Source organism: Notothenia coriiceps, unplaced genomic scaffold (assembly GCF_000735185.1).
Source record: "Notothenia coriiceps isolate Sejong01 unplaced genomic scaffold, NC01 NC01_scaffold00009970, whole genome shotgun sequence".
Lineage (NCBI taxonomy): Eukaryota > Metazoa > Chordata > Actinopteri > Perciformes > Nototheniidae > Notothenia > Notothenia coriiceps.
Genome location: NW_011342671.1, coordinates 268,532 through 281,663, shown reverse-complemented (window position 1 = coordinate 281,663; position 13,132 = coordinate 268,532). Strand labels below are relative to the sequence as shown.

The 13,132-nt window shown below is 41.0% G+C and overlaps 1 protein-coding gene across 1 annotated transcript in view; it reads right to left on the bottom strand.

Moving 5' to 3' along the window:
• Positions 1-12,670, bottom strand: part of tafa3a (TAFA chemokine like family member 3a) — a 102,874-nt gene extending 90,204 nt beyond the window's left edge. Inside the window, exon 1 of the mRNA XM_010771400.1 lies at positions 12,206-12,670. The gene's annotated coding sequence lies outside the window, so the exon portion shown is untranslated. The remainder of the gene's footprint in view (positions 1-12,205) is intronic.
• Between the last annotated feature and the right edge of the window lie 462 nt (positions 12,671-13,132).

Here is a 13,132-nt window from a genome sequence, read left to right as displayed (position 1 = left end):
AAAAGCTCTTTATTATTTTCATACTGCCTGTGCTGCAGCACCTCTTTTCACCCTCTGTCTGAAACCAGAGCCCAGTCTGCTCTGATTGGTTAGCTGGCCACCTCTGTTGTGATTGGTCAACCACTGAGAGTTGTCCCGCCCCATAAACCTTTCACTTACAATGTGTTTGAAGGCTAGCCAATACACACGCAAGTGTTACATAGTGATGTCACTATGTAACAGGAGTTAACAAAGGAGTCCAATAGAGGCGTTTCAGGCAGTGTTTGGAGAGAAACGCCCTCTGGGGACCTTTGGGATTCTAGCCTTTGCAGACCATTTACATGCACAAAAGCCATATAAACTCACTACAGGAAATTACAACCCACACAGTTGTAATGAAACATAATTAATTTCTTTATGATTGATATGTACAGATAATTTTTCTTCTCTCTTTACCTTTAGTTATTGCTTATTCATTCATCAAATGGCAATTTGTAGGTCCGTTGGCTGCTGCTGTTGCTGGTTTGAGAAATAATCATCCAATCAGATGTTTGCATGTGGGATTATGATTGGCGACGTCATGTTTCTTCATAGCTGTGTAATTCATGATAAAGGTAACTAGTAAAATGTCTGTGGTTTCAAACTCGCTTTTTAAATTTAACAAAAAGGGAAACTAAGATGTACAGTATGTATGCATTATGTACGTATGTAATAACAGTAAAAACAAATGATAATTTTCCTTTAGGAATAGAGACTTAGTAAAATGACTGAATAGAACAAAATAAATAAGTGTTGGGACAGACTGCTGGACCCTGAGGATCTGATGTTTGTACTGCATGGTGATGTACAGCAGAAGGAAAAGGCTGAATGTATTAACCTTCATTTCTTCATGGTCGGCTTGATGAGCGGGTCCCCTTTTGTTCTGAGATGCTGCATACACCATAATGCCTGGCAGGAAGAATGAGCAAGAGACACATGGACTACCATCGCAGCAGTCTTTTTTTTTCTTTTTTTTCTGAACACATGAAAGAGACAGCTTCTGTAACATATCACAGTTCATTAGCAGTGAGCCGGAACCGTTTCGTTTTCCTCCCTTTTCAGTGGAGATTTATTCTTCTCCTCACAGCGGTCAGGATGATGTTCTGTCAGATTCTTACAATCGTGTCATAGAACATGCTCTTTGGAAAGGACGTGCTCTATCTGGAGCCTGCTCTTCCCTGGCTTCAGTCCCGCACTGTGAGGGGGAAATGCCTTCACAGGCCTCGCTGTAATGCAAATGTGTGTGTCCATGTCCAACTCTGTAGTCCCAGTGTTGCCCAAGGGGCCTCCAGGGCAAGATCTGCCTTATCTTAATACAGAATTACTGCCTGTCAAGTCTCACACCATTAATTCTTCGAAGGCTCCACAAACGGCTAACTGACAAGCTATCAACTTCCTCTCGTCCACCCTCTGTCTCTCCCTCACGTCTTATAGATCTCGTTTACTGATAATAAGCCACACTGGGGGGAAATTGCCCTTTTTAATTATCCAGAGGATTATGAGGTTTTCCCAAATGTTAATTCATAGATCGCAGCTGTGGATCTTTGCATAAGGAGGAGTATATTACCCCTCCATTTGGCCTCTGTTGCTGATGGCTTACAGCTGATCTTTGCACACCTCATTTGGCGGGAAAATAAGAGTCTGAAAAGCTCCACATGAGAGCGTGATTAAGTTCTGAGACCCAATTAGGGAGTAAATGCCAGAAAACACACAGTTAATGGCAAAATGGAATCAGCAAGGAATTCATTTTGATTAATAAAGGATACTAATGTGTGATTTGATGGTAGTTAGTCAAACTTGTAAATCACAGTGACAGTGTTGGTAAAACTATTAGTCTGTAAGCGTTTGATTTACAGTATTTTAGGAATGGATGGGGGGCGGTTTGGGACAATTCACTGACTCGGAAAAAAGTTGTTTCCGATAGTCTTGTGTAATCATCTAAATATACAAAAAGCACAAAAGAGACGACTATCTATTTTCTTCATATAGTATTGTCTGACTTCGATCGAACGTAGTGGGCAAGAACTCAAATATACTGTACATGACTCATATACCCATAAGACCCATTGCAAAGCACTGACTCTATAGGCAACGGTATGATAGATACAGAAATACCTTCGACACGCTGACTTCAATCTGGCCTGAACTTACATTTAAAGCTTTTCTGAGTCTATGCTCCGACCACGCACATGGTTACAAATCAGTAAAGGTTTCGAAAAGATCAACAACATTCACAGTCTCATTAATTACAGCTGCTTAGCAGAAGTATACCGGATTTCAAATCACCCACATGTTCTATATACATTCCCCAAATCCCACACTGGAGATTTATTTATTTTCTTCTCTTTAATTCTGTATTTTTTTTCTTGGCTGGCTTAGCTGCTACTTTGTCAACGAATGTGGGAAACAAAATAATTGCCTCTATATTTCCTGAATTGATTTATTGCATAGTTGGATTCAAAAAGGATTCCAGAGTCAAGACCCTTTGACTCTTTTTTTAAGCAGCTTGTTATCAAGGTCAAGCACTGGCAATCAAAGCAGAAACCCCAAGAAGCAAGCGTGTTTAAAAACTACAAGACAAATACAAAATTAAATGTATAAAGGCTCGCAACAACTTGAGACGCAAGATGGTTCACTGTACATGAAAGAAAACAACAGATTTGTTACTTTTTCTCAAATCTTGGTTTCATTTAAAATGTTGTATTTGTAGTTTTATCTCTTCAGTCCCCCAAAATTATTCAAAATAAAGTGACCATCCATCGGGGATTTGCTTCAGGCATTTTTTGCCTTTTTAACAAAAATAGCAAGCCATGCTAACAGTGCTGGTTTTAAAGGGGAGGTAAAAAATGTATTGTTCATTATTGTTACAAAATATTAGGTTGCATGCTACCTTAAGGTGATCATATTTTAAATCAGATGATCTGTTTTAACTGTATTGGTTCTATTTTCCCGTTAATATAATAAAATAAAACGGCCCACCTATATGCATGATGTTTCATGACAGTAGCGGAAATGATCTATTAACTATAGTGGATTTAACTTCCTCCGGTCAACAAACTAAACACATGGTTAACCCATCATAAAATGCCAGGAATAAAACCATGCCATCCTTGAGTGTGGACGGCAACACCAAGATCTTAAATCCAAACCAACAATAATTCATAATAATGAATGATAATTTGCAGCACGCGTGGAGCTGAATATCACTTCTATATCATATAAAACCACCTGCCTTTGTCTAGTCTTACTAGAGGTAATTGAACTGAAAATGGCACAGATGACCAACAATATATAAAAAGAGTACCTACTTCCACAATCTGTTCCAGGCCAAACCTCTCGGCTGCATTCAAAAAGCTCTGCAGTCACAAATATGATAGATCACATGTTCAAAACTGGAAAAAAAACGGTGCTCAACTCAGTAAAAGGTCACGTCTTATACATGTGTGTCACTGCTGGAGGATCCATCCAAAAACATTATCTTAAATCCTGAAGTGGAAATGCTGCAATAGCAAAAGGTTGTATCACAATTGGCGAGTATTTATATGAAAGAGAGCAGACAACGTGTTCTTTGCTCTTCTCCTGACTAGCTTAAGTAAGAGTTTAATTGACAGATGGTTTATTCAATCTCCTGCCAAGTGTTTTTTGAACGTCCCTGCCTTTATACGAAAACTGTTTCCAGCAGGTTCTGTACAAACAAATCATATGGTGCTTCAGGGTAATGATGATTTAATCCTCAATGTTATTGCATTGTTAAGCGCTAAGCCCGGATCTCCCCAGACATTCGGCCAGTGAACGGTCAACATCTATCTTTTCAGGCCTTTCCAGTGGCTTCTCATTTGCTCCCACTAACAATAAGGATGGTGAACTAGATCATAAACTTCTGTTTAGCAAAAGATTATCTTGCCGACTTCTCTCTTTAATGTGTAGCAAAGACAGGCAGCCTTTCTTGAATGATTTTGCAGTTCTTCCTTAACTTTTCATCTTATTTTACTCTTCATGTTTTGCTCCCCGTGGTGAATCTTCAGTTTAATGACCTCTTTGAACCTTCCTTTTGGGTGCAGAGGAGGTAACCACCACCCACATGCTGTGCTGAATGATGGAGAACACAAGCCCACAGGAAGGAAATGAGGACAGAAGTTCAAAGATGGAAGGACAGCATAAAAGAGGAATGTATGTTGTCCACTTACACAATTCTTGACTCCTGGTCTGGCCGTGAACTGAGGTTTCCTTCTGATCTAACCCCTTGTCTAACATAGTTTTCATTTTTACCCGGCCATGTGGTGAGGACACCTATTGAACCTTTTAAGCAAGACTTGAATGACATCACTCTTTCTGTGAAAAAAAGCCCTCACGCCGTCCGTGTGAGAGAGGAACAGACGACATGCTGGATTTGCGGGGAGAGCAAGCTGAGAGTGAGAGTGCATTAGACCTCTGGCGTCAACTGAGGCATCAATTAATGAGCAGCCTGGGAATGTGTCCATCCAGACACACTCTGCACCGGGAGCCACGGGAGGCCGGGCCAGGGCCACAGACGACTTTGGGACATGAATAATTGAGGTCCCTGTTTTAAATGTTTAAATGAATTAGGGCCAGGGGAGGATGTATTAAGAGATGTACAAGAGGGAGGGAGAGAATAGCAAAAATATCTCCATTATGTCTCCAATCATGAAGCAGAGAGGTGTTCTGTGGCGGCAATACAATGTGCTACGTGTCATTAGTTGGGTGACATAAGTGCATGCTAAGTCCTACATAATAATAGCTTTGACATTCTGTCGAGTGAGTGCAGCGCTTGTTTTGTCAGGGATTTAGACGTAATTATGTCCATGCAGTAGCAGCATAATATATTGGCCTTATTTTTGAGACAATTCAAACACATGCTCTTGCTCATGGCTTGAAGTTGGCACAAAATGACAGCCTTATTCTGTGAGTGTGGAAGCAGCATGGAAACAATATTAAATGTCTACGGATATGTATAGTATTAAAGACAGACACTGGCAAAAGGCCAACCTCAGTACTGGTGCAGCGCAGTGGGGTTTTCCTTTTTCTTTTTCTTGTGCATTATGACATTTGTAGTTCCATCCAGTAGTAATGAAAAAAAGGAAACAAAACTCTTTCCAGTAAAGCATCCACTCTACATGTACAATCTACAACTGATTATTTTATTGAATCTTAATAAATACTTTATTAATAGTTTTGAGATGAATTATTATAAGGAAGAAAGGTGGAAGGTTATTTGAAAAATCTGCCTTGCTGCTTCCCTCCTGCAAAATGTCAGTTTTCTTGTCTTTGGCTGGCTCTTTGGTTAATCCGGACGACCTCATTTGATGACCTAATGTTTTAAAAAGTGAGACACCAGTGAGCATCTTTTTGACTTTGACTGCAAAATTGAGTGTCATGTAGGGTTGTTATACACTTTCCAATGATCCATCACATGTACAGTTATTGATAGTTAGGAAGAGATCAATAATTAGATTTTGTACCAGATGATCTTCAGTCATTTTTCCCAGAGGGTAAACGGTCAAACAGTATCCCTTGTGAACTAAGGAGAAGCTACAAAGAATTTTTTTTGGAAACAAACACAAGTTCCGTTCAGCTCTTTGTATCTAGTTTTTTCTGGTGATGAATGCAAAATTGAAATCAGTTCCCTAAATTATTAACCTCTGGTTATTTCGAAAACATAAGTGCAATATAGTCTATTTAATTTGTACGAATGCACAGTGTGACACTGCAGCAGCTGATATGTGTACCAGCCAGTTGTCGGCAGGGGGACAGCGAGTAAACAAAACCAAGTGATTGGCAGCCGTTCCGCTCGACAGAATCCAGCAAAGAAACTCAAATTGGATGCAAAAACCGCACACTTAGATTTCAATTTCTCCTCCCAGATGGGAGCTCCATGCCCATTGTTTGTGATTTGTCTCCAGTACCTTAAACTGGAGAGTCAAAAACGTTTAAACTGACACAGTCCCAGTAAGGCAAAGTATGTTGGATATGGGCTTGTACTGGTTTGTACATTTGTAAATGTTCCCCTGTTGTAAATGTCCCCTCTGTGGGACGAATAGAGGTATTCTGATTGTTTCTTGTGAAGGGCAGGCGACCATAAAGACGAGGTGAAGTCAGGCTCTTTGGATGTGGGCAGCTTCCTCTGAGCTGCCAGTGCATCACTGCCTCCCCTCTCTTTACATTTCTTCTTAATTCTCACCCTCTCTCATGCTGAAGTCCAAAGCCCAAGAGAAATTAGTCACCCTGCACGCAGTGAAGAGGGAGTTGTTGTGTGTGGGTTTGATCGTGTGTTTGAAGGGAAGAGAGAGTGCAAGCAAGACGAAAGAGAACAGGGAGGGAGACAGAACAAAATTATATTCCATCCAAAGGCTTATAATTCTGCCTTATATCTGAAAATTGATGCTGGTCTAAAAAAAGAACATCAATCTAAGCATCAGAAGTGTTCTGCAGTAACAGGAAAAGCATTGCTGTGCCGTTCCGGATGCGGCAGTGGCAACAGGGAGGACCGAAAATGATAAGATAATCCACAAGAGCCACAGAGCTTAAGACAGGGTTACACAGACTCATACAGAGTTAGAAACAGGGTGCTCTAATGTGAAAATGACCCTACAATACAACATGTTACTGTTACTACAATGGTTAGGTTTCCGGATTTTTCTCTATGCCATCTTGTTATTTGTGAAAAACCAAAGAAGTAACATTAGACTTCCCAACCATTCACGTAGAAGACACCTTCGAACATGCCTGAATTAATGACACCAGTGATATTTGCTTACAATGCAGCCTGTGCACACACAAATCCAGTATCAGTCAAAATAGGAAATCAAACAGTTGGATGTCACCTAGTAAACGTGTATTGCAAATGTGATGTCAGCATGCTTGTTTTTACCTTTAACAAAAACACTCAGTGGTCAGTATGTCAACATTTGGTTACCTGCGGACATCATTTCACAGCACTAAACTTACATAGCAGTCAACCATTGACAGCTAATGCTAACTGGCAGTAAACAGTAGTAGACATCCCTCAGTTTGACTCTCATGATAAGGAATGTTGTTGGAAGATGCAATTTCCCAAAAATAATTCTGATAAATTATATTTTATTCATTCTTTCGACCTTTTGATGCAACCTTTAAAAGACCAATAACTTACATTCTTAAGAATAATAAGACATAGGACTTTCTTTAAAATGGATCCAACTTTTTAAATCTCAAACCATCCTGGCTCAAACACATACTCAACTATGTTCCCGTTGTATATTCCTAGTGACCAATAATGAGCTTCACCGGATCGTCACGTTAAAATGTGACTGACAAATCAAAATGCAAAAGAATAATTAGGAGTGAAATGTTCCGTATGTATTTATAGCTGGAGATAGAGGAGGCATGTTTGAATGGATAAAAGAGGCGCGTGAGCTGCAGCTAGCCTTGAGCTAATTCTATCATGGTTGAGAGATAACTCCCAGATTTCTGTTTCTCATCATTTTCATCGTGTACATAAGATCAAGGCGCCGACGCTGGCTTCTGCACAATACACTTAATGACATGGGTACATTTCTTTTGAAGATAGGAGGCTGCTTTGAAGGAGAGTCCCAGCTCTTCTGCTGGGATCTGATGATGGAGAAACCTGACCGGCCTCCGTGTTGGGTCACAAAATCCAACCCGCCTCCTTTTGTTTGTGTGATGCGAGGCGGGAGGGCAGAAGAAGGACCCATCAACATTATCAAGGCAAACAACAGGAGGAAATAGCACAACTTTCAATAAGATAAACAAGCCTTAAAAAGGAAGCAAATGGAAAGACCTTTGACAATAATTGCCAATTTCATTGAGTCCAATTCGTTTAATTATAATCACAGAAGGATTGCTGCTGTCCTGCCCTCTCGACGAAGAAATAACAAGCATAGAAAAATAACAGGCTCATTTTTAAACGCCCGTAATTGCAATTTTCTACCCAAATTACAGTCTAATGATTACAGGCACGAGGTGGAGTTTGACAACAACGCAAGAAAAGAGAAGGACAAAAAAAAAACGTATTGCTAAGGACCCTCAGGCACCCCAAGAGAGGATAAGAAAAAATATTCTGCCAACGGAAAATCAGAGCTCCCTTGCACCACTAGGAACCAGGGTTACGAAGTGGGTTTCTTAAAATCTGCAATCCCCAGCCCTTTCCCTGGGCCAATGGTTAGGGGCTTGGAGAATTTAGTTCCTCACTGCTGTGCTGGAGAAGGGGTTGATGGGAATTTGGCGTAATGGCAAAGTATTGAGAGTGAAAGCTGCCAAACACTGAATACCTCAAGGGAAAAGAAACAGAGTGATAGATTAAAGGAGGGAGAGAAAGGGCTTGTTGGAAAAGCCTGATGCACGACAAAGCTGAAAAGCACCTCCAATGAAGAGTAAATCCCTAAGCTCATTGTCCTCAGTGTCCACTTGAAGAGTCATCTGGAGGAATTACCCAACAGAGTCACATGACTACTTTACAGAGGATGGATAAACATTTTGGCTTAGAAAATGTGAGTTTGAATACATGAGACGTCCGTACACAAAAAGTATTCTTGAGAGCAAGACGGACACATTTCAAAAGATAAAGGATTTCTTTTTTTAAAAGCAGAATTGTGGATGGAAACCTGAAAACACCTCTAAGGATTGTTAAAATCAGTGGTTACCAGCTTGGATATCCGGTGTACGGGGGGTGAAAAGACGATAAACAATATGTCTAAAGATATATTTCTTTCTGATTTTATCTAAAATTGACAGAGATTCTGAAAATGTATTCATTTAAACTGAAAAGTTTAATCTATTGTGGGAATGTTGCCTTTATATGCAGGACATGAGTGGGTTTGCTCGGGTTAGTACAACAGAGTCTATGAACTTTACATGATCGAGCCCATAGGATCAGTTTGTACTCAAGTCATGCATTGCTGAGCAACCAACAGAAGGAACTGAAATAATACAATGAATGACACACACACACACACACACACACACACACACACACACACACACACACACACACACACACACACACACACACACACACAGAGCATTAAGAAATACAGACGCCTGGGAACACATGCAGGATGCAATCACACAAACCATTCACATAAACACTCAGGAAAACACCCACTTTTCCAAACACTGTTGCACTTCAGATGTACACACACCCTTTCTCTCTCCCTCTTTCACACTCATGCACACCCACAACAAGACATACATATAGCAAATCAGCATGAATAAAGAAGAGGTGCAGTTGTGTTTCACAGCCTAATCTCTGAGGAGAAAAGACCTTGCCGCATCGGCATGGATCAGCCCCGGCGAGTTTGGGACACTGCTGGTTTCCAGGAAACCAATATATTTGTTTATTGTCCTGGTGTTTTGTCGGCGGTTACAGTTCATTGCAGCCAGCCCATCTTGGGCATGCTCCCTTAAATGGCATCTATAAAACATAAGATGTGCTCTCCCCATGTCCTCCTCCTCCTCAGTACATGACGGAGCTGCACACGAGCGTAACAATGCTGCATTCGTTCGCTATGGTAGGCTTTGAATTTTCCTTTAAAAACCCGATGGATGCACCCCGGCAGCTCGAGCTGGATCATTGAGAGGTGGAACAAACCGTGCTTTCTAAATACATTAGCCTATGAACACCGCTGAGCTGCAAATCTCAGGGTGCTGAAATCGGGTGTAATCATGTAGATAGATGGCTGAGTTTTTTATTGTTCCACTAAGCCAAATCTGCAAGGCTGGTGGTGAATACAGACTTTCTGAAATGATGCAAGACCTCAGATTTGTGGTGCTGCATTGCTCTGTTCATTGTGACAAGACACTGGGCTGTGACATGTGTATGTTTTCTGAATATATATTCGGCATACCGACGCTATGGAAACCGGGTGATGTCAGTGTTACATGGAGAAATTTGGAGGGACTTTAGTCTCAACAGGCAATCTGAATACTACCACAGGGCTTCGAATACATACATACATAAGTGCAAAAACTCAAATGTATTGTTTTGTCTCATGCCTGCAAAACACAAGCCAGACTCTCATATTATGCCCTATTGATCTGACAGCATGAGCAGGAAGCTGCCGGAGAACACAAATACTGCCTGGGGTGGCTCCTTAAAACTAGAGACAAGCCTCTTATCCCTGGTGTTCTCTTCCTCTGGAAATCACCTGGTGGCTCATGCATATCAAGTACTCTCTACAAGCCTCCGTCTGCGCTCTGCCTTCACCTGGATCTGTTTTTTGTTGCAATGTTTGCGAGGATGTTGGCTTTTAAAAAGAAAAGCACGACTGAGATTGCAAACTAATCGGTCTTACCTCTACATCTGGCTGTTTTGCAGAGATGCTGTGCCACATAAACGGCATGAGCAACCATTTTTGATTCAACACTCCTTTGGGAGTATGCATGACAGCAGTGACAAATGGCAAGGTTATGGTGGCAGGATGTTTACAGGTACAAAGACAACTTTATTCTAAGCCTTTAGCTCGATAACAAATTCCCAATTCTTTTTTTTTACAACAACCACTGCAGAGCGCACAAATCTTTTCCAGTGTTGCTATCAAATACAGTGTAACTGTCACAGGGATCCCATCTCCAGTAATCCCTTGGTGGCCTTTGCTCTGTCTGTCAGCAATACCAACCAATAACACGGCACAATAAAACCCTCCAGAACAACAGTGGGCCGCAGGCAGCTTCAAGGGCTACTGACGGCTATCTATAAAACAATATAATGGGTTGCCTGTCAGTGAGTGTGAAAGGGAAGATCTACGCCTCCTTTGACTCTCTGACGGAAGGGACTTCAATTAATCACAGCAGAACTTATCAGCCGCATTAGGAGTGTAAGGTTATTACCATCCTCATATTCTGCAGGATGAAATGCGATGATAGCACTAATTGAGGGATAAAAAGAAAAACAGCTGACCGCACAACTTGTCAAGGGGATGAAGGGCAGATAAAAGAAGAGGGTCAACAGAGATAGGCTGATATGGAGAGGAAAAAAAGGCAGAGTAGGGGGGGAAGTGGGAGAGTCAAGAGGGGAGGGGTTGTAGAAATAGAAATATTCACAGTGGTGTGTAAGCATAATCATAAATATCTACAGTGTGTGTGCAGAGCAGCTGGCAGCCAACATAAGAGGCCGTTTTCATTAGGGACTCCGTCCATGTCTTCTTAACGTAATCCAACATGATAACGGCATTGTGCTTTTCTTAAGTCACAAACAAGCCGCTTATAGCTAGAGCTGCTTTTCATTCATTTCATATTTAAGTTGAGGGGACTGACAGTGATGGAGGACACAGCCCACAGCATGCAGTCAGCTCCAGGTTACAGTTTAACTGTGGGGAGCCATGTTTTTGTTTGGGGGTTACCTTACAGGTGAAGCTTGGATAAAGAAATACGATGCACTCTTTTGTGGGGGCAAAAAACTGGAAAACTGAACACACCAACAGATTGGATGTATTCTACTGCATCACATTGCAAGAAAAGACAATAGATAGATAGATAGATAGATAGATAGATAGATAGATAGATAGATAATGATAAGAAAGAAAGAGGGATTATTACATGCCAGTTTTTACACAAGATTATCAGTGTTGAATCCAGTAAAGAATTGTTTTTAATTCTTCTTATCTAAAGCCATGATCAGACATTGTCTTGTTTGCATGCATGCTGATGGGACCATGCACACCACACATCATTTGCCTTCATATCTATGGGGGGAAAAGGAAGTTGGTTTTTGAATGTTCACCCATCTGAGAGTTCCTTTAGTGCCTTTGTGCACCCAAAAAAAAATCAGCCACCCAGATCCCTCTGAGGGGAACTATTTGTGTGTCTAATTTAAGCAGCCAATGACTGTTTCATCATGTTGCTGCACAGATCTGATCTTCTCTGAATGAAAACAGCATGACGCTTTACATTACCCAACCCACAGCTACACCTGTACGCCACATTAAATCATTAGTTCCTCACAAGTTTATAACTATTAATCTAAGGGAAGCAAACGATCATGAAATCGATACGCTTATTTTTATTCTAGCGTTTGGATGATTGGCTATATCGCAGTGACACGTGAGCTGTTTGAAATTCGCATTTAAATAGTTTGAGGTCAATTTCCCAACGTTGTAAAAGCCACAGAGATACATTAGTGTACACAATACATGACAACAACATGTTTTAAGGGTAGGCTATGTCAACTTACCTGTCGTTGTGCTGTCAATTAATCCCCTGAAACGTCCCCTTCATTTATTCTCCATTGTCAACCACAAAAACCAGGGAGCTCTTCTTCACAGAAATGCCATTTCCTCGTCGTTTCAAGACGCCCTCGACAACACATTACCTAAAAACACTAATATAATGTCAGAGCTGTACGGACTCTCAATTCCCGAGTAAAATAAGAGGAAATTGGGGCTGGTGCCTACTTGCAGGCGGCGGTCTAAAAGTCTATAAAAGTTGATGTTCCTCCGGTTTTGACTCACAACTTCCTCCCGGCCGGAGCGGCTCAGCAGCTGGACAACACGCCGGGCCGTCACTCATACTTTCTGGATGATTATTATTTTTGAACAATCCTCCTTTTGGGTTGCGGTTGGGTTTTGGCAACGTCTTCGTGCAGTTAGAGAAACGGATTTGAGGTACCCGAGTGGATGAGAGGGAGCAGCCGGATCATGTCAGTGTGCAGAAGCTGTGGGGCTGTGTCTGTATTTTAGCGCCACCCAGTGGAGTTCTGCGGTAGGGACAGGAAGGATCTCACCCAGCTCCACATGATAATAACCGGATGAATGGGCTTTCTCAAGAAAAACAGCTCACTATCTATAACTGAGAAATAAATGTCCCTTAATGTGGCTTCACTTGAATTTCCAACGGTAATTGTTGCTTCCTACGTTGATTAATACATGTTCTGTATCAATGTCCACCTCCTATACTGAGGAAATGCATTGCAAAAAAAAACATTAATGTGAAATGGTTTGGAAGTGCATGATGAAGCTATCTTTTACAGATGTATATTTTTTTATCTTAACAAATTAAAAGAATATAGAACAAAATTGTGAAAATAGGCCACATTTTAATGTTTAATGAAGATCTTTTAAATAAGTTGCTAAATTTGCTAGAGAGATTGTGCACAGCAATA